Source organism: Odocoileus virginianus, chromosome 3, assembly GCF_023699985.2.
Source record: "Odocoileus virginianus isolate 20LAN1187 ecotype Illinois chromosome 3, Ovbor_1.2, whole genome shotgun sequence".
NCBI lineage: Eukaryota > Metazoa > Chordata > Mammalia > Artiodactyla > Cervidae > Odocoileus > Odocoileus virginianus.
In genome coordinates, this window is record NC_069676.1 from 18,977,890 (window position 1) to 19,004,732 (window position 26,843).

The 26,843-nt window shown below is 45.8% G+C and overlaps 1 long non-coding RNA gene across 1 annotated transcript; it reads left to right on the forward strand.

Annotated features, from left to right (window-relative positions):
- The first annotated feature begins 31 nt into the window (after positions 1–31).
- Positions 32–2,399, forward strand: LOC139034340 (uncharacterized). Its single transcript, XR_011486763.1, has 2 exons — positions 32–273; positions 1,768–2,399. It is a non-coding gene; the product is annotated as an uncharacterized lncRNA (long non-coding RNA).
- The last annotated feature ends 24,444 nt before the right edge of the window (positions 2,400–26,843 follow it).

Sequence of the window (26,843 nt, forward strand, 5' to 3'; positions counted from 1 at the left end):
CGGCCGCACGAGGGTGCGGAGCCACCGGGAAACCCAGGCACGCCCGCCCCTCTCGGCGTCTGATTGGCAAGCGGCGAGGGACCCGAGTTGGGACCGCGCCTTGGATTGGAAGAATGCTTCAGGTCCCGCCCCGTCCCGTTGCCAAGCTCTGCGGACGCGCGGAGGGGGCGGGGCCGTCGTGGCGTCGGGAACGCGCGCGCGCGCGCGCCTCGCCCCGCCCCCCACCGCCAGGCCTAGCGACCGCGGCCCACCTCTGCGCCGGCTTTTGGGGGTGTGAGTGGGGGTGTGGGTGGGGGTGGGGTCGGAGTCTTACGGGTCCACGTCTCCACTGTGGTCCACGTCGCCCTAGTCAGGGTCCTTTCTCCCACAGGGACTCCGTCCCCGGGTGGTTCTGGGCGACAAAGGCCACGGATATTTGGAGGAGGGGTCCTAGGGCCCCGTCCCCTTATAGGAAAGAATAATTTTTAGTAACCTAATATTTATCGATCATAATAATGATTTTCTGGATCCGATCTTTCACATGTTGAAACAACTTAGAGTTAAAAAAGAACTTTAAATGGTAAAGATAATATTTAAATTTAGTAAAATATTTTATGTACCATTTGGCCTTCAGCAAAAATGCTTTTCCTTGTGGATAAAAGCAGAGAGATAGTTCACGTGTGAAATAAATTTTGCCCCAAGCAAAAATATTATTCTTGCAGGCCCCACTTTGTTTCATGTTTTTATGTTTTAGGCACAAATAGAGTCTCCAAAGAGTTACACGGAATGAAGTAGCTACTTGTTTCTTTGTCTTTACAATCCCTGCCTCTCAGTTTTATCTCATTTTTTTATTTCCAATCTACAATACTCTGTCCATTGGGGTTAGAGACACAAACTTTCCACAAAGGGACCTTGAACTATTACAAAACTATTAGAAAATTTACTCTCCAAAGCATGTGGCTGAGTCCCTGTGTGTTTCCAAATTCCCTTTTCTATTGAATGAAATATTTACTATTTACTTACACGGCGTTTGTAATACAAACGTCTAGTTTTCGGCATCCCTATGTACAATTACTAAGACTCTGCAGAGGAATTGACCTGGCAGTTCAGTGCTTAAGGCTTCACCTTCCAATGCACAGGGCACAGGTTCTATCCCCGGTCTGGTAGCTGAGAGCCCACATGCCTCCGGGCCGAAACAACACATAGAACAGGAGCAGTGTTATAATAAATTCAATAAAGACTTAAAAAAATGGTCCACATCAAAAATTACTTAGGAAAAAAAAAATTACTTAGGACTTCCCTGGTGGTCCAGTGGTTAAGAATTCACCTGCCAATGCAGGGGATATGGGTTTGATCCCTGGTTAGAGAAGATTCCACATGCCATAGGGCAACTAAGCCCATGGGCTACAACTACTGAGCCCACACTCCAAAGCTACTGAAGCCTCTGCACCCCTAGAGCCTATCCTCCAAAACAAAAGAAGCCACCACAATGAGGAGTCTGTGCTCCACAGCTGTAGAGTAGTCTCTGGCTTACTGAATCTTTTAAAAGCCTGCTTGCAGCACGGAAGACCCAGTGCAGCCAAAAATAAATAAATAAATAATTTAAAAATCTTAAAAAAAAAAAAAACTCAAAGACTACTAATCGCAAGTGTTAGGCCAACCAAAGAAATTTCCCAGGGGAAGAATATTTAATCAATGATATTGTTTAAAATTGTCACTCATGGTGAAGACAAAAAAGCAGATGAATTTGTACTTTCTAATTACTTTCAATGTTTCTTTTATTTCCAGGTTTTGCTCTCAATCACCCATCTTAGTTCAGTTCAGTCACTGAGTCGTGCCTGACTCTTTGCAACCCCTCGGACTGCAGCATGCCAGACTTCCCTGTCCATCACAAACTCCCGGAGCTTGCTCAAACTCATGTCCATTGAGTCAGTGATCGAGTCATCCATCCAACCATCTCACCTTCTGTCGTCGTCTTCTCCTTCTGCCTTCAATCTTTCCCAGCATCAGGGTCTTTTCCAGTGAGTCGGTTCTTAGTATCAGGTGGCCAAAGTACTGGAGCTTCAGCTTCAGCATCAGTCCTTCCGATGACTATTCAGGGTTGATTTCCTTTAGGTTTAATCTCCGTGCCGTCCAAGGAACTCTCAAGAATCTTCTCCAGCACCACAATTCAAAAGCATCAATTCTTTGGTGCTCAGCTTTCTTTATAGTCCAACTCTCATATCCATACATGACTACTGGAAGAGCCATAGCTTTGACTAGATGGACCTTTGATGGCAAAGTAATGTCTCTTCTTTTTAATATGCTATCTAGGTTAGTCATTAGCTTTTCTTCCAAGAAGCAAGTGTCTTTTGATTTCATGGCTGCAGTCACCATCTGCAGTGATTTTGGAGCCCCCAAAATTAAAGTCTCTCACTGTTTCCACTGTTTCCCCATCTATTTGCCATGAAGTGATGGGACCAGATGCCATGATCTTTATTTTTTGAATGTTGAGTTTTAAGCCAACATTGAAAAAGCAAGAGAGTTCCAGAAAAACATCTACTTCTGCTTCATTGACTACACCAAAGCCTTTAACTGTGTGGATCACAACAAACTGGAAAATTTTTAAACACATGGGAATACCAGACAACCTTATCTGCCTCCTGAGAAACCTGTATGCAGGTTAAGAAGCATCAGTTAGAATCAGACATGGAATAATGGACTGCTTCCAAATTGGGAAAGGAGTATGTCAAGGATGTATATTGTCACCCTGCTTATTTAACTTATATGCAGAGTACATCGTTTGAAATGCCGGGCTGGATGATGCACAAGCTGGAATCAAGATTGCTGTGAGAAATATCAATAACTTCAGATACGCAGATGACACCACCCTTATGGCAGAAAGTGAAGAAGAACTAAAGAGCCTCTTGATGAAGGTGAGAGAGGAGAGAGAAAGCTGGCTTAAAACTCAACATTCGAAAAACAAAGATCACCCATCTTAGGGTAACACTTAAGGGTCCTCACTATTTGTGGTGCCAGTATGTCATTATTTAAGCTCCGTTTTCTTTTTTTTTTTTTATGTTATTTATTTATTTATTTATTTATGGCTGCACTGGGTCTTCGTTGCCACTCGAGGGCTTTCTCTAGTTGCCGTGCTCAGGCTTCTCATTTATGGTGGCTTCTCTTGTTGCCAAGACAAGCTCTAGGGTGTGCAGGTTCAGTTGTTGCAGCTCATGGGCTTAGTTGCCCCACACCGTGTGGGATCTTCCCAGACCAGGGATCAAACCGGTGTCCCCTGCGTCGGCAGGCAGATTCTTAACCACTAGACCACCAGGAAGCCCTAGGCTCTGATTTCTTGAGGCTAAAAGAGCCTCTGGGTTTCCAAATCTGGGTCTTTGCCATATGGCATAGACTCTAGTGTGTTACACAGATGAGCGATTCTGAGCCAAGAATTCCAGAACTGATCTGGAACTGCCCATGGCCAGCCACTGGTTGGTGGGTTGAGCTGTGTTTACCCCCCATGACTGAGTGCAGATAGTGACCAGACTCCAAGCTGAGCCCCCAGCACACAGAACCTGGTCAGGGAAGTGTCTCCAAGAGGTTCTTACCTGCCAGGCCAGGGTCTAGGGGGTGACTTCCAGGTCTCTGCAGTCCACAAGGAGCCAGCAGGAGCCTCCGGACTCAAAACTTGGGGCAGGAGGTTCCTTCCTCAGTGGCTGGCCCCAAGCCCTTGCAGGCCAAAGCACGCTTTAATTTGGAATCACTGTGGATGGAAAGGGAGAAGGCAATGGCACTCCACTCAAGTACTCTTGCCTGGAAAATCCCATGGACGGAGGAGCCTGATGAACTACAGTCCATGGAATCACAGAAAATCAGACATGGCAGAGCAACTGAGCACACACTGGTGAAAAACAAATGAAAAACTGTAGCAACTTGGAGAAAAGCAGGGGTGGAGGAAGAACTGGGTGCTTGTAGGGTTAGGGTGGGATGTGTCTGAGAAAGTGGCCGTGGGGGATCTGGGTGTCAGAGGGCCCCTAACTCTGGGCAGAGATGTGGGCAGTGTCCTGTCATCCTGGTGGAGAGGGTGCACTCTGGTTCTGGAGGCAGCTCCCTCAGTCTGCTGTGGGGGAGGTGGAAGTGATGTACAAGATGATACCACTGTCCTGTCACTGTGGGTGCCCGTCGGGGGCACCAAGGCACCCGCCTCTAAGATGGTAAACACGGAATAGGACCAAACTCTCCTCCAGATTCTTCCAGCACCAGAAACCTTGCTTGCTGTCACATCTCCCTCGTGAAACTCAGGCAGGGTTGGGTTTTTTACTATTGTTATTATTTTAGTTTTGTCTGAGCTGGGTCTTTCTTGCTGCATGCAGGTTTTTCTGTAGTTGCAGCGAGCAGGGCTTATTCTCTAGTTGTGGTGCTCAGGCTTCTCACTGTGGTGGGTTCTCGTTGCAGAGCACGGGTTCTAGAGCGCAGGCTTCAGGAGTTGTGGTGCATGGCTTTAGTTGCTCCTCAGCATGTGGAACCTTCCTGGACCAGGGACCGAATCTGTGTCCCCCGCATCAGCAAGCGGATTCTTAGCCACTGCACCACCAGGGAAGTCCCAGGGTGGCGTTCTTGAGGGAGAAATGAATTCCCACTCCCCACTTTCGGGCATCCTGGGCGCTGTGGGCCAAGGAGCAGCCTCTCAGGCCCCACCCACTGGATGCCAGGAGTGACAATCACCCGCATGACAATCACAGGAGTCCCCCGACTCATCCAGTCTTCCCCCACTGTCACTTTCTCCTTCTTTCTTCATGTAATCTGGGGACACCCAAAAGGGGGAGAGAAGGAGTGACAATGTAGGATTAGCAGATGCAACCTACATATTAGCTTATTTGGCTTTATCAGGTCTTAGTTGCAGCATGCAGGATCTTTCTCCAAGGCGCACAGACTCTGCTTGTGGTGAGCAGGCTTAGTTGCCCCAAGGCATGTGGGATTTTAGTTCCCTGACCAGGAATCAAACCCACATCTCCTACGTTGCCCAGTGAATTCTTAACCACTGAACTACCAGGGAAGTCCTTATATATTATACATAGAATGGATAAACAACAGGGTCCTACTATATAGCACAGGAAACTATATTCAGTGTCCTATGATAAACCATCATGGAAAAGAATATGAGAAAGAGGGCTTCCCTGGTGGCTCAGTGGTAAAGAATCTGCCTTCCAACGCAGGGGACATGGGTTCGATCCCTGGTCCAGGAAGATCCCACATGTGGAGGAAAGCTCAGCCCGTGCACCACAACTGCTGAGCCTGTGCCCTAGAACCCGTGCTCAGCAACAAGGGAAGCCACCACAATCAGAAGGCCACATACCGAGTAACTAGAGAGTAGCCTCCGCTCACCTCAACTAGAGAAAGACCCAGCACAAACAAAAATAAATACATATATACAGTGGGAAGAGAAGAATATGAAAAAGAATGTACATATAAGTATAACTGAGTCACTGTACAGCAGTACAGAGGAAATTAACACAACATTGTAAATCAACTATGTGTGCGTGCCTGCTAAGTCGCTTCAGTCATGTCTGACTTTGCAACGCTGTGGACTGTAGACCTCTAGGGTTCTCTAATTCAATAAAATAAAAATTTAAAGAAGGACATAAAAAGAAAAAGCAAGAAATCAGAGGGGAAGGTGCCTCACTGGGGGTAGGGAGTCTGTGAGAGGTGAGGGCCCTTGGACTGCAGGGAGGAAAAGAGGGGCATCAGGGAGGGCTTCCTGGAGGTGGTGAGAGCAGAGCTGCTAGGAATGGAAAGGAGAAGACATGGATGATTGAGGGTCCATGTCCACGGTCCCACAAGAGTCAATATGGCGAGTCCAGTGGTTAGGATTCCACACTCACTGGCAGAGGTTCAACCACCACTTGGGGAACTAAGATCCCCAAAGGTGCATGGCGTGGCCAAAGAATTAAAAAAGTAAGATGGGTAAGGGGCTTCTCTGGTGGCTCTGTGGTGAAGAGTCTGCCTGCAGTACAGGGGACCTGTGTTGGATCCCTGGGTCAGGAGGATCTCCACCCCACCCCCACCCCCACCCCCTCAGAGAAGGAAAAGGCAGTATTCTTGTCTGGGAAATCCTATAGATAGAGGAGTCTTCAGGCCCCAGACTATACGATTGGAGAGAGTCACACACGACCGAGCAACTAAACAAGATGGGTAAACGGACAAAGTAAACACAGCAAAATACGACTTAGGTAGCCTCTGGGCAGAGGCGATAAGGGCCTTCCCTGTAAAGTTCCCTCCGTTTGAAAACTTTCTTCATCAAATGCTGAAGTCAACGGAAAAGAAGCTGAACTCCTCTCTCATTCAGTGGTCTTTTCAAGCCCCGCCCTCTCTCCTGAGCTTACGCTCCACACAGAACCGTTGAGAGTCCTCTGGACTCTTGAACAAACAGCCAGAAAAGGGAAGTAAACAAAAAAAAACCACTTCTCCCTACGTGCCTTGTACAGGCCTGGGCAAGAACCAGGCCTCAGATGGCCTGAAGAGGCCAGATTTGGCCACAAATCCGCACGCACACACGTCACACACGTCTGTCACTGGCGATAAAACACAAGGCACCCTGACGTGCCCCTGGCATTATGCCAGCTCCATAAAAACACCCTCACCAGGGACTGGAGGGGGGATGGCAGAGATGAGCAGGCTTATCTCAGACTCTGGGCTACTTTTTATCTCATTTGCATATATAATACATATATATATATATAGTTATATATAGTTGAAGTATAGTTAATTTACCATGTTGTGTTAATTTCAAGTGTATAGCAAAGTGAATCAGTTTTACACACACACACATACATACTTATTTATATTCTTTTTCAGATTCTTTTCCCATATAGGTTATTATAGGTTATTGAAGATAGATCCCTATGCTATACAGTGAAGGGTGAAGTGGAAGTCCTTCGGTCATGACTGACTCTTTGTGACTCCATGCACCATAGCCCGCTAGGCTCCTCTGTCCATGGGATTCTCCAGGCAAGAATACTGAAGTGGGTACCCTTCTCCAGGGGATCTTCCTGACCCAGGGATTGAACCTGGGTCTCCTGTATTGCAGGCAGATTCTTTACCATCTGAGCCACCAGGGAAGTCCTGTGCTATAAAACAGTTCCTTGTTATTTATCTGTTTTGGAATTTCCAGTGATTTATTTATTTACTGTTGACTGCACTGAGTCTTTGTTGCTGTGTGTGGGCTTCCTCTGGTTGTGGCGAGCGGGGGCTGCTCTCGAGTTCCAGTGCTGAGTTTTCTCATTGCAGCGCTTCTCATGCTGCAGCGCATGGGCTCTGGAGCACGCGGGTTTCGGTAGTTGTGGCTCCCAGGCTCTGGAGGGCAGGCTCAGTAGTTGTGACTCAGGGGCTTAGTTGCTCTAAGGCATGTGGAATCTTCCCAGACCAGGGATCGAACCCATGTCCCCTGCATTGTCAGGCAGATTCCTGTCCCCTGTACCACCAGGGAAGCTCAGAGTTCCCAGTTTTGTGGTGATTACACAAAGGATGTCTTGGTCCTCAGTGTATACATATTTGTGGCAGTCTAGATAATTTTCTTGGGATCAATTCCTAGAAGTGGAATTTCTAGGGCAACAAACAGCTGTTACCTAAGACCTTCTAGAAATGCTGTAAGAATTTACTCTCCCACAAGCAACAGAGGCAAAGGCCTGCTTTGCCACAGCCTCACTGATAGGAAGTATTATCATAAAAAAAGGTCTTGCAACACTTGTTGCCTTGATCTGCATGCGAATGCTTGCATGTGGGGTTGGAAAGTCTCCTCCTGGGGGAGATTTTCTTTCTGCTGTGTTTATGTTAGGCGGGAAGACTGGGGTCTGTTGCAGAAACAAAACGACTTAAGGCAGGAAAGGCTCAGGACTTCCTGGTGGTCCAGCAGTTAAGACTGTTGGCTTCCATTGTAGGTGGCATGGGTTCCATCCCTGGCCCGGGGACCTAAGATCTTTCATGCTGAGAGGTGCAACCAAGAAAAACAAAAAAATTCAGCATAAATAAGTAAATAATTAAAAATTTTTTTTCTTTAAAAAAACAGGAAGGGCTCACCACAGCAAGACGCCACCTCACACCCACTAAGCTGACTATTATCAAAAAGATGGAAAATGGCAAGGTGGTAGCAAGGATGTAGAGAAACTGGAACCTTGTGCATGGCTGCTCCGAAGAATGTAAAATGGTGTGGCTGCTGTGGAAAAGTCTGGATGGTTGAACATAGAATCACCATATGACCTGGGTGCATCCTGGAAAGAGCTGAGCACAGGGACTTGAAGAGATATTTGCACCCCCGTGTTCACAGCAGCTTGATGCATGCCAAAAAGATGGAGACACCCTAAGTGTCCATGGATGGATGATGGATGAACACAATGAGGTCCATCCACACAGTGGAATATTACTCAGCCTTAAAAAGGAAGAAGATTCCGACTACATGGATGAACCTTGAGGACATGATGCTCGGTAAGAGAAGCCAGATACGGAAGAACACACTGTCTGATCCCACTCACAAGAGGTCCTAGAGGAGATCCACAGAGACAGGAAGTGTATGGTGGGGCCAGGGGCTGGGGGAGGAGATGGGGAAAGTAGTAGTAGTGAAAGTCTTAGTTGCTCAGTTGTGTCCGACTCTTTGCAACCCTGTGGACTGTAGTCTGCCAGGTTCCTCTGTCCATGGGATTCTCCAGGCAAGGATACTAGAGTGGGTAGCCGTTCCCTTCTTTAGGGGATCTTCTTGACCTAGGGATTGAACCCAGGTCTCTTGCATTGAAGGCATATTCTTTCCCTGCCTGAACCATCAGAGAAGCCCCAGGGATGAGGAGTCAGAGTTTCATGGGGACAGGGTTTCAGTTTGGGAAGCTGAGAAAGTTCTGGAGGTGATGGTGGGGATGGTTGCAGGACAATGTGAATGTACTTAATGCCACTGAGCTGTGGACTTAGAAATGGTCAAGACAGCAGATTTACGGTATGTGTATTTTACAATAGAAATATTTAATGACATTCCACACCCACAATCCAGGTGTATTTCTTCCTCTTGCCTGATGGCCTTCTGGGGCCCACAAGGGGTGCTGCTCCCTGGAGTGACCCAAGCACCCCACCCTCTTGGATTTCCCTGTGGCCCTGGAAGGAATCAGGCAGCAGCTTAGGGCCCCAGGCTGGACGTGATCCCAGAATGGACAGGATGGTAAATTTCACAGGATATGTATTTTCCCACAATGAAAAGTTTCAAAGGAATATTCAGAAACTGGTGGTGAAAGGTACACAGCCACTCTTGGAACTGTCTTTGCGTTCTTCTACAAGCCTAAAATTATTTCAAAGTACAATGAAATGAAAGTAAGAATTTCAAAGTTAAAAGTGAACCCACTCTCTGTGTCTGTGGATCGGCCTGTTCTGGACATTTCCCATGGATGGAATCACACCCTCTGTGTCCCTCTGTGTCTGCTTCTCTCACTGAGCATTGTGTTCTTAAAGTTGGTCCACGTGGTAGTGAGTGTCAGGGCTTCTCCTATTTTCGTGGCTGAGTGATGCTCCAGTGTGTGGAGGGACACTTGCGTTTATCTCCTCATTAATCTATTGAAGGACGTTTGTCTCATTTGCATCTTTTGGCTTTTGTGAATCGCACTGCTCTGGACGTACATTTACAAATATCTATTCTAGTCCTCACTTTCTGTTCCTTCGGGTGTACACGTAGGAGTGGAATCACTGTCATGTGGTGACTCTATGTTTAGCTGTTTGAGGAACTGCCAAGCCATAATATACTCTTAAAAGAAAAAAAAAATGTAGTTTCCAAAATAAGTTGTTCAGACCTTCACTAATGATGCCAGTCTTGTAAAAATAAATCTGTAAATAATATTGAAATGCAAGGTTGCAAAAACATCTGAGGAAAGAACCCTCGAATATTAAACAGTGTCTGTTTTTGAATAAGAGCAGGTGGGTGTTTTAAACATTGTCCTCTTTGAACTTGTCTATGTTTCTAAACGTCCGGTTTTGCCTTTTTCACGAGGCAGGGAAGTAGGAGTTGCTTTTGAAGGAGGTGGGAGGGGCAGGAGGGTGCCAGCTTCCACCCTGAAGGTGGGCCAGCGTGTCAGGCCTCCTAGTACCTCCTGGGGGTGGGAGGGGGCTTACGTGTTCAGGACTTTCACTGGTGGTGATTCACTGACAAAATCCACTTCCCATTTCTTCTCAGGGATCGTGAAGTGGCTCACAATTTCCAGCTGCAGACAGCTGGCTGCAGGTTTTAGAATGTGCCTTTGAAGGCTGAGCCCCCCTGCCTTCCATTCAGCCCAGGGCAGCTGGTTTCTCTGCATCATCAAATGGGGCGGGGGCGGGTGTGGATATTCAGGGACTGAATTTTTCACAGCTGCTCTAACAGGTGTCTGTATACTGGTGGGCTTCAATCAGCAATACTTTGTTCTCTTTAAAAGAAAATGTGCTCAGTTGTTCAGTCGTGTTGTGTCCGACTTTTTGCAACCCCATAGACTGTAGCCCATCAGTCTCCTCTGTCCATGGAATTCTCCAGGCAAGAATACTGGAGTGTGTTGCCATTCCCTCCGGACCATAAAGAAGGCTGAGCACAGAAGAACCGGTGCTTTCAAACTGTGATGCTGGAGAAGACTCTTGAGAGTCCCTTGGACAGCAGGGAGATCAATCCAGTCAATCCTGAAGGAAGTCAACCCTGAATATTCATAGAAAGAACTGATGTTGAAGCTGAAGTTTCAGTATTTTGCCCGTCTGATGCGAAGAGCTGACTCGTTGGGAAAGACTCTGATTCTGGGAAAGATTGAGAGGAGAAGGGAGCAACAGAGGATGAGATGGTTGGATAACGTCACTGACTCAATGGACATGAGTTTGAGTAAACTCCAGGAGATGGTGAAGGAAAGGGAAGCCTGGCGTACTGCAGTCCATGGGGTCGCAAAGAGTCAGACACAACTGAGCAACCGAACAACAACTCCTGAACTGTGAGCGGCTTCTTTACCACTGAACCACCAGGGAAGCCCGCATACTACAACTGATCTTAGCCATTTTTGTTTATTTATTTGATTGGTCTTAGTTGCGGCACTCAGGATCTTTAGTTGCAGCATGTGAACTCTTAGTTGTGGCATGTGGGATCTAGTTCCCTGACCAGGGATTGAACCCAGGTCCCCTGCATCGGGAGCATGGAGTCTTAGCCACTGGGCCAGAGAAGTCCCAAGAGCTGTTTCCATGGGTAACTCCTATGATGGCCCATGTGTGCTAAAAGTATATTATGTGGATGAACCAACAAGGCTCTTTATATTGTTTCATGTGTTTTGACAGTTTAAATTAAACAAGGTCTCTCCCCTAGCACTGCTGACACGAGGACTGAGTTATTCTCTATGGGGGTTTGTCCTGAGCACTGTGAGGGGCTCAGCAGCATTCCTGGCCCCATCCACTCAATGCCAGGAGCCCCCACCCCAGTGGTGACATTCACAGCTGTGGCCTGGTGGCCCCTTGGGGCAGAATCCCCACCCACAGTTGAGAAACACAGACCTACCATTACAGACATCATGTCCTTTCACAAATTTCAAAATATGTAGCTCAGGGAGAGTATTCCAAGTTTCCTTAGTGCTTCTGCAATAAGCCTGTGACTTTTTTTTTTTTTTTTTGACTTTTTTTTTTTTAAACTATTTTTTAAATTCATTGACTTGGCTGCACCAGGTCTCAGTTGCAGCAGGCGGGATCTTTGATCATTGTTGTGGCATGTGAACTCTGAGTTGTGGCACGAAGGATCTAGTTCCCTGACCAGGAATCAAACCTGGGCCCCTGCATTGGGAGCACGGAGTCTTAGCCACTGGACCAGCAGGGAAGTCCCCAAAATCCAGTTTCTTAAGTTGGTTTCACCTTTTCAGCCCCAATGTCAAAAACACCGAGATGGAAAAACTCTGCCATAGAAGATGCAGGCTGACCTGTAATAACAGAAGGTAGATCAGGGGTTGTCTGGGGCCCAGAGGCAGGGAGAGAGGGAAGGAGAGGTCACAGAAGGGCTCGAGGGAACTTTTGAGAGTAATAGGGATAGTCACTGTTTGATTGTGCGCATACTTTCACAGAGTATGATTTTGTTGTTTAGATGCTAAGTTGCGTCTACCCCCATGGACTCTAGCCGGCCAGGCTCCTCTGTCCATGGAACTTCCCAGGCAAGAAAACTGGAGTGGGCTGCCATTTCCTTTTCCAGGGGATCTTCCCAACCCAGGGACTGAACCCATGTCTCCTGCATTGGCAGTTGGATTCTTTATTGATGAGCCACCAAGGAAACCCTTCACAGGGTATATTTACGTCAAAACTTATCAGATTCTGTGCATTTAAATGTGTGTATGTCAGTTATACCTCAATAAAGCTGTTTTTTTTTAATGAAGTCCCCATGTTATCTGCTCTCTTTCCTGGTGCATTTTTCTCCACAAAGTTTATCATCTTCTAACACTGAAGTTTTCTTACCTCATCATTGTGCTTATAATCAGTATCAACCACCTCTTCCATCCCGAACTCAAGTTCTGTGATCTAGAGATATTTGTCTTTTTGTTTGCTGTGTGAAGAGGTACTTCATAAATCCTTGTTAAGATGGTAAAGATTAAAGAATAATTTTGACTACAGCCTATTTTTTATGCTCAAGCTGGATTTAGAAAAGAACTGGAGAGCAAGTTGCCAACATCCATTGGATCGTAGAAAAAGCAAGAGAATTACAGAAAAACATCTACTTCTGCTTCACTGACTATGCTAAAGCCTCTGACTATTGAATCACAACTAACTGGGGAAAATTCTTAAACACATGGGAATACCAGTAGACCTTACCTGCCTCCTGAGAAACCTGTATGCAGGTCAAGAAGCGATGGTTAGAACCAGACATGGAACAATGGACTGCTTCCAAATTGGGAAAGGAGTAGGTCAAGGCTGTATATTGTCACCCTGCTTATTTAACTTATATGCAGAGTATATGCAAAATGCCAAGCTGGATGAAGCATGATATGCCAAGAGAGATATCAATAACCTCAGATATGCAGATAACACCACCCTTATGGTAGAAAGTTAAGAGGAACTAAAGAGCCTCTTGATGAAGGTGAAAGAGGAGAGTGAAAAAGCTAGCTTGAAACTCAACATTCAAAAAACGAAGATCATGGCATCCAGTCCCATCACTTCATGGCAAATAGATGGGGAAACAATGGAAACAGTGACAGACTATTTCCTTGGTCTCCAAAATCACTTCAGATGGTGACTGTAGCCATGAAATGAAAAGCCGATTGCTCCTTGAAGGAAAAGTTAATGACAAACCTAGACAGTGTATTAAAAAGCAGAGACATCACTTTGCCGACAAAGGTCCATGTGGGCAAAGCTATGGTTTTTCCAGTAGTCATGTACAGATGTGAGAGTTGGACCATAAAGAAGGCTGAGCACCAAAGAATTGATGCTTTTGAACTGTGGTGTTGAAGAAGACTCTTGAGAGTCCCTTGGACTACAAGGAGATCCAACCAGTCAATCCTAAAGGAAATCAACCTTGAATATTCATTGGAAGGACTGATGCTGAAACTGAAGCTCCAACACTTTGCCCACCTAGTGTGAAGAACCGACTCATTAGAAAAGACCCTGGTGCTGGGAAAGATTGAGGGCAGGAGGAGAAGGGGATGACAGAGGACAAGATGGTTGGATGGTATTATCAACTCAATGGTCGTTAAGTTTGAGCAAACTTCGAGAGATGGTGATGGACAGGGAAATTTGGCATGCTGCAGCCCATGGGGACACAAAGAGTCCTCACTTAGCCACGGAACAACAACAAACAGCCTATTTTTTTTACATTACTGACAGGTGGTGGGTTGCTTACAAACTCAAGGTCAGCCAGCAGAGGGCAGTGCTAGTCAGACTCAGAGATGAGATGGCTCTTCCCTGACATGATCTTGATCTGAAGCCCTGAGCATGGGGATCTGGCCAGAGGTTTGGATGTCTATGATCAGTCTCGATTCCTGCACTGAATCAGTTCCCTTATCCACAAATGTCCCATCCATTCATCCACCCACCCACTCCATCCATCCATCCACCTCCATCCATCTATCCACCCACCTACCCATCCATCCATCCATTCATCCACCTACCCACCCCATCCATCCACCATCCATCTATTCATCCAACCCCATCCATCCATCCATCCATCTGTCCACTCACCCATCTATCTCCTATCAACTGCTCTTCCATTCACCATCCATCCACCCACCCATCCATCCTCCCATCACCCACCCATTTATTCATGCATTCAATAACATTACTGAGTGCCTATTTTGGCAATGAGCAGAGATGGAAAGCAAAGTCATAACCAAGAGTAGTTTGGGGAGGAATGGTCCAGGCAGATGTCAGAACCAAGTGAAGGGTTAGAATGAACTGATGATGTTTGCATCATCGGGGAACAGAGAGGAGGTGGGTGTGGTTGGAGCACAGTGAGCAAGGAAGGCACTGGCAGAAGGTGAGTTTGGCCAGGTCATCAGGGAACATATCAGGCATCACCCTGTGGGAGAATTTATTGAGTGCCTATGGCTATGTGTTCTTCTATTTTCATCCTCTTGACAATGGGTGGGGGTCATCTCCATTTGCTCTTGTCTAAATTTATTTTTTGTTGAAGCATAGTTGATTTACAGTGTTGTGCCAATCTCTGCTATATGGCAAAGTGACAGTTATGTGCATATATACATTCCTTTTTAAAATATTCTTTCCCATTATGGTCTATCCCAGGAGATTGGATATAGTTCCCTGTGCTATACAGTAGGGCCTTGTTGTTTATCTATTCTAAATGTAAGAGTTTGAATCTACTAACCCCAGACTTCCAGTCTATCCCTCTCCCTTCCTCCCCTTGGCAACCGCAAATCTGTTCTCTATGTCTGTGAGTCAGTTTCTGTTTTGTAGATAAGTTTATTTGTGCTACATTTTAGATTCCACATAAAAGTGGTATACAGTATTTGTCTTTCTGACTTACTTCACTTATTAGGATCATTATCTGTAGTTGCAGCCATGTTGCTGAAAATGGCATTATTTCATTCTTTTTTATGGCTGAGTAATATTCCATTGTATATATGTGCTACACATTCTTTATTCATTCATCTGTCGATGGACATTTAGGTGATTTCCATGTCTTGGTCATTGTGAATAGTGCTGCTATGAACATCATGGTGCGTATGTCTTTTTTAATTAAAATTTCTCTGAGTGTATGCTCAGGAGTGAGATTGCGGAATTATATGGTAACTCTATTTTTAGTTTTCTGAGGAACCCATTTGCTGTTGATAGCCAGAGGCTCAGAGAATTGAGGTCAGTTAACAAAACCCTCCCAGGTATTACCTTGCCAGATTCTAACCCAGGTCTCATGTTTGCCCGTACTTCTAGCTACCTTTGGACCCAACCAGTCCTTCAACAGCCTCTCTCATCTGCGTGTAGCTTCACTGCTCCAACACTCTCTCTGTCCAATATGGTGGATGCTTGGTGTAGCTATCAGTCAGCAAGTGTTCTGGTAATGTTACGTAATGAACTACACCAAAGCTCAGTGTCTTAGATCTTAACTGTCCATGGTCAGCTGGGCTTCGGTAGGTCTAACTTTGGTTCATCTTATTGTGATTTCAAAGTTTGAATTGGTACAAGTATGTTCCATGCAAGGCATACTGGCAAATATTTAACCACTGGCTCCTAGGTGGGGTTGGGGTGGTAGCATCCATTTGTCTTCTTTGCCAATGTCTTTTTTATTTTTTAAAGATTTTTTTAATATAGATCATTTTCAAAGTCTTTATTGAATGTGTTACAATATTGTTTCTGCTTTATACTTTAGTTTTTTTGGCTGCAAGGCATGTGGGATCTTAGCTCCCCCAACCAGGAATCAAAACTGCACCCCCTGCATTGGAGGTCTTAAGCACTTAACCACCAGGTAAGTCCTCTCTTTTGGTGATTTCTGTGATGTTAATACTCTCACTGATTTAAAGTTAACATCGTGACATCACTGAGTGCAGAGTTGGGGAGAGATATGGAGGGGCGGGCCTTTGTACACGCAGTGCATTCGAGCCACTGTCACAGAATATCTCAGCGACACTTATTTCTCATAGTCCTGGAGGCCGGAAGTCCAAGATCAGGGTGTTGGCAGATTCAGTGTCTGGTGAGGACCCGATTGGCTACCCTGGTGTCTCAGTGGTAAAGAATCTTCCTGCCAATGCAGGAGACACAGAAGAGGTAGGTTTGATCCCTGGATCAGGAAGATCCTCTGGAAAAGGAAATGGCAACCCACTCTAGTATTCTTGCCTAGGAAATCCCATGAACAGAGGAGCCTGGTGATCTATAGTCCATGGGGTCACAAAGAGTTAGACACAACTGAAGTGCCTTAGCATGCACTGAGATATGTTTAAGAAAAAGTCACTTCTTGTGCTGTATTTCTCCTTTACTCTCACACTACTGACACCAGATGTGTGGGGTTTTTTTCCCATAGCAAGCAGTTCTCCATGACATCGGCTCAGAGGTCTACCATCACTCAGTTCTGACACTCTGTATCTGGAGATGGCATCAGACCCCATAGGTTAAGGGCTCAGTCCCACAAAACTGTCCCTACCCACATACCAACCAGGGTTCTTGCCTCCTTAATCAATCGATGTGTTCAGTAGCTCAGTCATGTATGACTCTTTGCGACCCCATAGACTGCAGCATTCCTGGCTTCCCTGTCCTTCACCATCTCCTGGAGCTTGCTCAAACTCACATCCACTGAATCAGTGATGCCATCCAACCATCTCTTCTCTGTCATCCCCTTCTCTTCCTGCCTTTGATCTTTCCCAGCATCAGAGTCTTTTCTAAAGAGTTGACTTTTGAAAAAAATAAATAAATAAAGTCGACTTTTGGCATCAGGTGGCCAAAGTGTTGGAGCTTCAGGTTCAGCATCAGTCCTTTCAACAGAAATCAATAGAAATGAATAGAGGCCAGACAAGAAATTCAGGCAAGACTTTATTAGGGGACTTCTCTGGTGGTCCAGTGGTTAAGAATCTGCCTGCCATCGCAGGGGACATCAGTTTGATCCCTGATCTGGAAAGATTCTGCATGCCGCAGAGCAACAAAGCCTGTGCACCACAACAGCTGAAGCCCCCTAGCCCTCCAGCCTTTGCCCTGCAGCGAGAGAAGCCACCACAAGGAGAAGACCACAAACGCTTAACTAGAGAGTAGCCCCTACTCCTTACAACTGGAGAAAATGCCAAGAAGTAACAAAGACCCAGTGCAACCAAGAATAAATAGATAAATGAAAAAAATTTTAAAGGCTTTATTGGGGCGGCTCCCTTGCTGGCTGCAGGAATGAGTGAAAACAAGTAACAGGTTCCCTGGCTTGCTCCCCAACGGAGATCACAAGCTTTTTCCTTATCTGGGGTGAGGTGTATGCAAGGGTCAGGCTGGAGGTGGGGCTTAGGTGGTTTGCCCACCCCTGTGTGGTGTTGAGTGCAGTACCCTGCTTTTGCGCCCAGCTCTTCAGAAATGGCAGTTGGGTTTTTTGTCTTTGTATTTTTCGGTCCAGAATTTGCCCCAAAGGTGCATTCACACAGTTATTTTTAGTCCCATATAGTTTCTTTGTATTTTGCATCTGGAGGAGAGATGGGTCCAGGTGCAAGTTTTGCAACAAAGGGTTCCAGGTCCCAGGCTTGTCTCAAACTCAAATGCCAAACACGAGTCCAGGTTGTCTCCTGTGCTTCCAACCAACTGGCTGGAGAAGAAGGTTGCCAGGGCCCCCTTCTCAGGTGTGATTCATTTGTTAGAGCGGCTCACAGAACTCAGGGAGACAGCTTCCTTAAATGTTACTGATTTATTATAAAATAGAGGTCCCTAACTTTTGGGTTCTAATACCTGATGATCTGAGGTAGAGCTGATGTAACAAGTATAAAGATAAAATGCACACACAAAAAAGATAAAATGCACAATAAATGTCATGCATTTGAATCATCTTGGAACATCCCTTCTTCCAGGGGTCTGTGGGAAAACTGTCTTCCAGGAAATTGGTCCTTTGAGCCAAAAAGGGCGGGGACTGCTTTTAACAAGCTATGTGATACAGGATGCAGATGAGCCTCCAGATGAAGAGATGCCTAGGGCGAGGTATGTGGGAAGGGACACAGAGCTCTCATGCTGTCTCTCCAAGTCCCTCCACGTGTTCACCAACCAAGAATCTTCCGCACTTCCTTGGCGGTCAGTGGTTAAGACTCTGCGCTTCCACTACAGAGGGCACAGATTCAATATGTGGTTGGGGAACTAAGATCCTCCAAAAACAAATTTAAAAATTTCTCCCTGAGCCCTGCAGTTTAGAGATTTTTATGGAGGCTTCGTCATCACATAGGCACAATCCATTATTAATTCCATCTCCACCCTTCTCCCCTTCCTGGAGGATGGTGATGAAACTGAAAGTTTCAAGTTTCTAATCATGGTGTGATTTTTCTGGTGATCACTTCTAGCCAGAAGCCCACCCAAAGTCATCTCACTAGAACAAAAGATTCTCCAGCCAACCAGGAAATTAAACGGGACTTAGGAACTCTTACCAGAAACTGGGGGGCAAAGACTCTGTGTGTGTGTGTGTGCGTGCATGTGTGTACTCAATCGTGTTTGAGTCTTTGTGACCCCAGGGTCTGTAGCCCATCAAGCACTTCTGTCCGTGGGATTTCCCAGGCAAGAATACTGGAGTGGGTTGCCATTTCCTTCTCCAGGGAAACTTCACCACCCAGGGATCAAACCCACATCTCCTGAGGCTCCTGCATTGAAGGTGGATTCTTTACCGCTGAGCCACTAATATGTATTTTTTCCTATTATTTCACAAATATCATTTATATACCATGAAACTTACCCTTTAAATGTTTAACTTTGGACTTCCTTGGTGGTCTACTGGTTAAGACTCTTTGTTTCCCTTGGAGGGTACACAGGTTCAATCCCTGGTTGGGGAACTTAGAAACTGTGTGCCACGCGGAGCAGCCAAAAATAAATAACTCAGTGAATTTTAGTACATTCACAAGTTATACAACCATCACTCCATCCAATGGTAGAATAGTTTAATCACCAGAAAACAAAACCTGTGACCTTTATAGTCACCCCTCACTCGCCCAGCCCCCGACAACCTGGACCCACCCTCTGTCTGTGCATCTGCCTGTTGGACGTTTTGCATCAGTGGGATCACTCCTTGTGTGTCCTTCTGTGTCTGCTTCTCTCACTGACTTTCTCTAGTTAGGGCAAGCGGGGGCTACTCTCTAGTTGTGGTGCTTGGGCTCCTCGTTGCAGTGGCTTCTCTTGTTGCGGAGCATGGGCTCTAGGGAGCATGGGCTCTAGGGAGCATGGGCTTCAGTAGTTGCAGCTCCCAGGCTCTAGAGCACAGGCTCAGTGTTGTGGCTCATGGGCTTAGTTGCTCCTCGGCACGTGGGATCTTCCCGGCCAGGAACCAAACCTCTGTCCCTTGCATTGGCAGGTGAATTCTTTATTACTGAGCCACCAGGGAAGCCCCTGTTGAGTTTTTTTGCTTTTTAAATTATTGAATTGTAAGAGTTCTTTAGTCTTCTAGATAAAGCCTCCTTTCAGCTGTCTCCATGTAAACAGTTTCTCCTGCTTCGTGGGTTGTCTTTTCATGTTCTCAATGGCGTTCTTGGAAGCGACAAAAGACTTTCATTCTGATGATGTGACATTTATCTAAATGATGTACATTCTTGGGAATTCCCTGGTGACCTAGTGGTTAGGACTCTGCGCTTTCACTGCCAAGGGCCAGGGTTCAGTCTCTGGTTGGGAAACTGGGATCCCACAAACCGCAAGGCGTAGCCAAAAAAATTTCTTGTGCCTGTGTTTTGAGGGACAAGCATTCTCATTTCTCTTGGCTATGCACGTGGAAATAGAGTCAATGCGTCACAGGATAAGTGGTTGTTAGATTTAGCCATTGATGCTAAACAATTTTACACAGCATTGTAAGGATTTACAATCACATGAGCAGTGGAAGAGCGCTCTGGTACCATCTATCCTTGCCAACACTTGGTTTTGTCAGCAATGTTTGTTCAGTTAATACACACACATAAGGCTATAGTCATGGTGTCTACATGGCATGGAGACAGTTTGCCCTGATCACTCAGAAGGTCAATGGCGAAAAAAAAAAGAAGGTCAATGACAGAGCACCAGCCATCTGGCTCAGAGCTAGAAACACCTCTGCTTCTGCTGTTAATGTTCACACTGCTGTGTTTAAAATGGATAATCAGGACTTCCCTGGTGGCTCAGGGGTAAAGAATCTGCCTGCCAATGCAGGAGATGCAGCTTCAATTCTTGGTCTAGGAAGATCCCACATGCCTCAGAGCAGCTAAGCCCGTGCACCATAACTATTGAGCCACCCTGCCATGAGCCCACATTCCACAATGAGAGAAGTCACCATAATGAGAAGCCCACACACTACAACAAAGACTAGCTCCCATTCTCCGAAACTACAGAAAAGCCCATGCAGCAGTGAAGATCCAGCACAGCCAAAAATAGATAAAACAATTTTTTAATAATAAAATAATAAAATGGATAACCATCAAGGACCTAGTGTATACCACATGGAACTCTGCTCAATGTTATTTGGTAGCCTGGATGGGAGGGGAGTTTGGGGGAGAATGGATACATGTATATGTATGGCTCAGTCGCTTCTCTGTTCAGTTGAAACTGTCATAACATTGTTAATCAGCGACACCCCAATACAAAATAAAAAGTTTTATATATATATTTGGCTGCACCAGGTCATAGTTGCAGCATGTGGAATCTAGTTCTCTGACCAGAGCTTGGGAGCATCTAGTTCCCTGTATTGGGAGCTTGGACTCTTAGTCACTGGACCACCAGGAAAATCTCTGCTCCTGTCTTTGAAAGTTGGAGTCCCTGAGGTTGTGTCTGGCTGGTGTCTGGTGAGTGATTAGACACCTCCAAGCCCCAGAGACACCAGTAGGGCTGCCTGGAGCCCCTGGTGGCTGTGGAGGGGATCCCAGCAAAGAGCTCATCATCTTGCATCACCCGTGGTACCCATAACCACGGGCACCAGGCAGGTCTGCTGGGAGGACACGGAGAGCGGGTGACTCCTGTCATGGCTGCGGTGTGAATTGGGCTGCCAGGGAGGTGATTAAGGGGCCTCGAGGGGCCTGTTCACAGCCGAGGCTCCACTGGGAGCTCAACAATGAGATCTTGAGGTTTGGTTTCACCAGTTGTAACCTGGGATTGTTGTATTCCCTGTTGGCCTCATCTCACGGGGAGAAGAAAAGGTAGCACTGACAGGAATAAAAAAAGAGAAGGAAGGGCAAAGGTGTTAATTATATTGACTTTAATAATGATAATAGGACTTCCCTGGTGGAAGTGTTGAGTCCGCGCTTCCACCGCAGGGGCCCAAGGTTCGATCCCTGGTTGGGGAACTAAGATTCTACATGTTGAGCTGTCAAAAATAAAAACAAAGAGGTTAAGCTCAAGTTGAGATGAGGATACAAGGTCCTGTTTCCTTGGAAACTACCGAATGGAATGTTGTGTCTAGACATCCTTTACTTGAAGCTCTACATCTGGGCTGGAAATCCAGGCTGCTCCTCTGGTCAAAGTGACCTACGGGGGGTTCACAGCCTCCAAGAAAGAGTAAGATGTTGCATTTTCACCAGCAGGACTCAAAATAGTGACAAGAGTCTATAATTTTAGAGACCAATGTGGTCCCGCCCTGTTATTCTCATGTGATTTGTTGTTGTTCAGTGGCTAAGTCATGTCTGAGTCTTTGTGACCCCATGGACTGTAGAACACCAGGTTCATATGTCCATGCGATTCTCCAGGCAAGAATACTGGAGTGGGTTACCATTCCCTTCTCCAGGGAATCTTCCTGACCCAGGGACAGAACCAAGGTCTCCTGCATTGCAGGTGGATTCTTTACTGTCTGAGCCACCAGGGAAAACCAGGAAAAAGTGTAGGGGAGAGTAGATTTATGTTGGAGAAACCTGACAAACACACCTCAGCCAGGTGATCAACAGCAACATCCACTGTGATAAGTCATATGAATGGCACGACAACTGATACCATGTGCTGAGAAGGGCCCTTTGTCTCTATGGTGTCCTCCTTCCTAAAAACTCATCACCTTGGTCTATTCATAAGAAAAACACCAGACAAGCCACCATTGAGGGATATTCCAGAAAATTTCCAACAAGCACTCTAAAACTGTCAAAGTCATCAAAAGCAAGAATTTCTGAGAAATTGTGTTAGCCAAGAGGTTCTTAAGAGGATGAATGGGACAACTAACTGTCATGTGGTAACCTGGGGGGAACCTGAGACAGAAAAAAAAGGACACAGAATTGGAAAATCCACAGAGACAGAGAGTAGAACCTGAATAGTGTGTACCAGGGGCTGGGAGAGTGAATGGTTCATGAGGACAGAGTTGCAGTTTGGGAAATTGAGAAAGTTCTGGAAGGAGATGGTGAAGATGTTTTCACAACACTGTGAATGTATTGAGTATGACTGAACCGCTTTAAATGGTTAAAATAGTAAATTTTATATTATGTGTACTTTACCACATTTTTTTTAAAGCACATCTGGAAATGCCAGGAGTCCTATATGGTTGACAAGATGGCTTCTGGAAGGTGCCATAAGGTCAAAATCGCAGAAGAGAATTTACTTTTTTGTGTTTTTCCTTTGTTTTTAATCAGCATGCTCAAACCAACTGGTATAATTTGAGGCACAAATCTGGACACATTTTTTAAAAATTATTTTTTGGCTATACCATGCAGCATGCAGGATCTTAGTTCCCCAACCAGGGATTGAACCCATGCCCCCCACTGGGGAAGCACAGAGTCTTAACCACTTGACCACAAGGGAAGTCCCTTACCTGGACACTTGGAAACTTTGTGTTAGTCTTTCAGCCATGTCCAACTCTTTGTGACCCCACAGACTGTAACCCACCAGGCTCCACTGTGCGCGGAATTCTCCAAGCAAGAATGCTGGAGTACATAGCCATTCCTTTCTCTAGGGGATCTTACCCACCCAGGGATCAAACCCATGTCTCCTGCATTGCAGGAAAAGTCTTTACCGCCTGAGGCACCAGGGAAGATAATTCCTAAGAGATGTGTTAGTAAAAGGGAGTGTTTCCTTTAATCACAGACCTCCCCTATTGCATATCCGTCGGGAGTCTCTGGGTGTGAAAATATTAAGAAGTTCCAGGAACAATCCAAGCTCTCGGGCTGCCCTAGAACTCGAGGATGACCCCCAGCTTGAGACCAAGTGAGAACTTGGAAATAGGGAGACCTGGTTGTAGTTAGCAAGACATACTAGGAGTTAGAACCTCAGAAGCCCAAACCCCTGGCCAAGAGAGACAAGCTGGGGTGGGGCGAAGGAAAGGGGGGTGTTTCAGTACCATGGAGAGCGCTGAGCCGCCCAGAGTGAGCCCAGAATCCAGATTCTGCTGAAATGGGGAGAATGCAGCAGTGTAGACCAGGGGGTAGAGGAGGTGCAACCTCAGACCCCAGGGACTTTGTGATGGGTGTAGAGTGCCCTGAAAGGGTTCCACCTATTTTACTTAGCGAGAGATGGGGTTTCTGCTTTTCTAAACTCCGCATTCAGCCCTCCATTGCCTTCCTCCTGCCCACAGGCACTTGGGACCCTGTTCATCACAGCCCTAGTGACTGGCCTGGAGTTAGACAGACCAGGCCAACCACTGACCAGCTCCTTGTGACTCAAGCAAGTCACTGGATCTATTACAAGGAGGGGAACCCCTTCCAGGGCTCGAGAGTGGGCTGCTGTCTAACACGTGGAAATGAATTGTCCAAGGAGACTCACGTGCTGACAAAGCAAGAGATTTTATTGGGAAGGGATGCCCGGGTGGAAAGCAGCAGGGCAAGGGAACCCAGGAGAATTGCTTTGCCACGTGGCTTGCAGTCTTGGGTTTTATGGTGATGGGATTAGTTTCTGGGTTGTCTTTGGCCAGTCATTCGGACTCAAGGTCCTTCCTGGTGGCACACATATTGCTCAGCCATGATGGAAGCCAGCGAGAAGGATTCTGGGAGATGGTCAGACCTGTGTGTCTCCTTTTGACCTTTCCCAAACTCTTCTGGGTTTTGGTGGCTTATTAGCTCTGTGTTCCTTACCAGGACCTCCTATCATAAAATAACTCATGCAAATGGTTACTATGGTGCCCGGCCAGGGTGGGCAGTTTCAGTCAGTGTGTTTCCCCTAACAGAACCATCAAGCTTCCATTTTTGTTTTCTCATCTGCAAAATGAGATGTTTATAAAGTATGGTGGAGTAGGAAATGGCAACCCAGTATTCTTGCCTGGAAAATCCCATGGATAAAGGAGCCTGGCAGGCTATAGTCCATGGGGTCACAAAGAGTCAGACATGACTGAGCATGCACACATGCATAAAGTATGTGTGCAGGTAAAAGGTCCTCCCCCTCAAAGATGCCCATATCTTAGTCTCCAGAACATGTGAATATGTTAGGATATTCACATGTAAACAACAAGGTCCTACTGTATATCACAGGGAACCATATTCAATATCCTGTAATAAACCATAATGGAAAAGAATATGAAAAAGCATATATATATATATATATATATATATATATATGAAACAGATTCATGGACTTAGAGAATGAACTTATGATGAACTTATGGTAGCAGGGGGGAAAAATGGGGGGAAGAAATAATTAGGGAGTTTGGGATAGACAGGTACACACTGCTATATTTAGAATGGATAACCAACACGGTCCTACTGTATATCACAGGGAACCATATTCAATATCCTGTAATAAACCATAATGGAAAAGAATATGAAAAAGCATATATATATATATATATATATATATGAAACAGATTCATGGACTTAGAGAATGAACTTACGATGAACTTATGGTAGCAGGGGGGAAAAATGGGGGGAAGAAATAATTAGGGAGTTTGGGATAGACAGGTACACACTGCTATATTTAAATGGATAACCAACAAGGTCCTACTGTACAGCACAGGGAACTCTGCTCAATGTTATGTGGCAGCCTGGATGGGAGAGGAGTTTGAGGGAGAATGGAAACATGTATATGCATGGCTGAGTCCTTTTTCTGTTCACCTGAAACTACCACAACATTGTTAATTGGCTATACGCCAATATAAAGTGCAATATACGCCAATATAAAGTGAAAAGAATACATATAAATGTATAACTGTGTCACTTTGTTGTACGGCAGAAATTAACACGTTGTAAATCAACTATACTTCAATAAATTTTTTTTTTAAACACACATTTATTTATTTGTCTGTGCTAGGTTTTAGCTGTGGCATGTGGGATCTAGTTCCCTGACCAGGGATCGAACCCAGGCCCCTTGCATTGGATGTGCAGCCTTAGCCACTGGACCACCAGGGAAGTCCCAATAAATTTTTTAATAAAAGAATTTAGATTATATGTATTAAGACCTCCTATTTTAAGATAACTCATGCAAGTGAGTTATTATGATGCCTGGCCAGGACAGGTGGTTTCCATCAGTGTCTCCCCTAACATACCCTGAGACTGTAAAGTAGGCCTTGAAGAGCTGGCAGTGCCATCATTTCCCTTTGGAGGGAAATTTGGTGAATTCACTGAGATTTCCCAGAGCACCTGGTGACAAGAAGTCATCCTCAGTGTACCAGTCTTTGCCAAGAAAAAAATATTGCATTTCTGGGTCTTGTCGGACCCCAATGGTAAAGACCGTCAGAAGAACTGTCTGTCCAGCTGACTTCAGTTCAAATCACTGGTTGACAGAACAAGTAACATATTAAGGGGTGGTTGTTCTAAGCCACTAAGTTTTTGCTTTTTGAAATATTTATTTAGTTGGCTGCACTGAGTCCTAGTTGCGGCATTCAGGATCTAGTTCCCCGACCAGGAATCGAACCACGGGCCCCCTGCATTGGAATCACAGAGTCTCGGCCACTGGATCAACAGGAAAGTCCCTAAGCCACTAAGTTTTGAGGTGGTTTGTATGTAGCAACGGATAACTGGTGTGCACGGTCAAGACCAGGGTCAGTCAGGAAGGGGTGTATGTGTTGAGAACTCTAGTGGGAGACCCAGGAAACACTCATGGCATAGCTTGTGGTATGCATAGTCCTCTTGTTGGGATAGACTCAAATATTTGGGGACAGAAATCTGCTCTTACCTTCCAGGGACAGTGTGTGGTGTGTTTCCTATAAGTCAGAAACAGCCCAATATATGCAAGTACATTGTATGTACATGTGTATGTATGTGTGTGTGTATGTGTACAAATATGATCTTCTTCTACATACTCCTCGGCATGTGGACTTTTTCTTGTATTGTGTTGTGTCCATTCATCTCCACGAGGACATCTATCTAAAGTTACATCTGCTGGATGACCTTCGACTTGGCACACAGACTTGTCATCATCCTCCCCTGCCGAGACAGAGGTGTCTGTGCTCCCAGTCTTGCCAAGAATGAGTTCGCTGACCCCAGGACCAAGCAAACGAGGCATCAGGAATGCAGCAAGAGCATGCTTGGCGGGTTCTATTAATAGATTGACTGCAAAGCTGGTATTACGACTGTATTTGCTATCACTGCTTTTCTTCTAATTGTGATAAAATGTACATAAATATGGTGGTGGCTGGTGGCTCAGTGGTAAAGAATCTGCCTGGCATGCAGAAGACAAGGGTTCAATCCCTGGGTTGGGAAGATCCCCTGGAGAAGGGAATGGCAAACCACTCCAGTATTCCTGCCTGGTAAATCCCCTGGACAGAGGAGCCTGGAGGGCTATAGTCCATGGGGTTACAAACTGGACACGACTGGTGACTAAAACAACATATGCACACAAAAAGGACACAGATTACAAAGTGACCAGTTTAATAAATTTATTTCTAAACAAACCAACTGAGGAACAGAATACCTGATCAGTCTTCC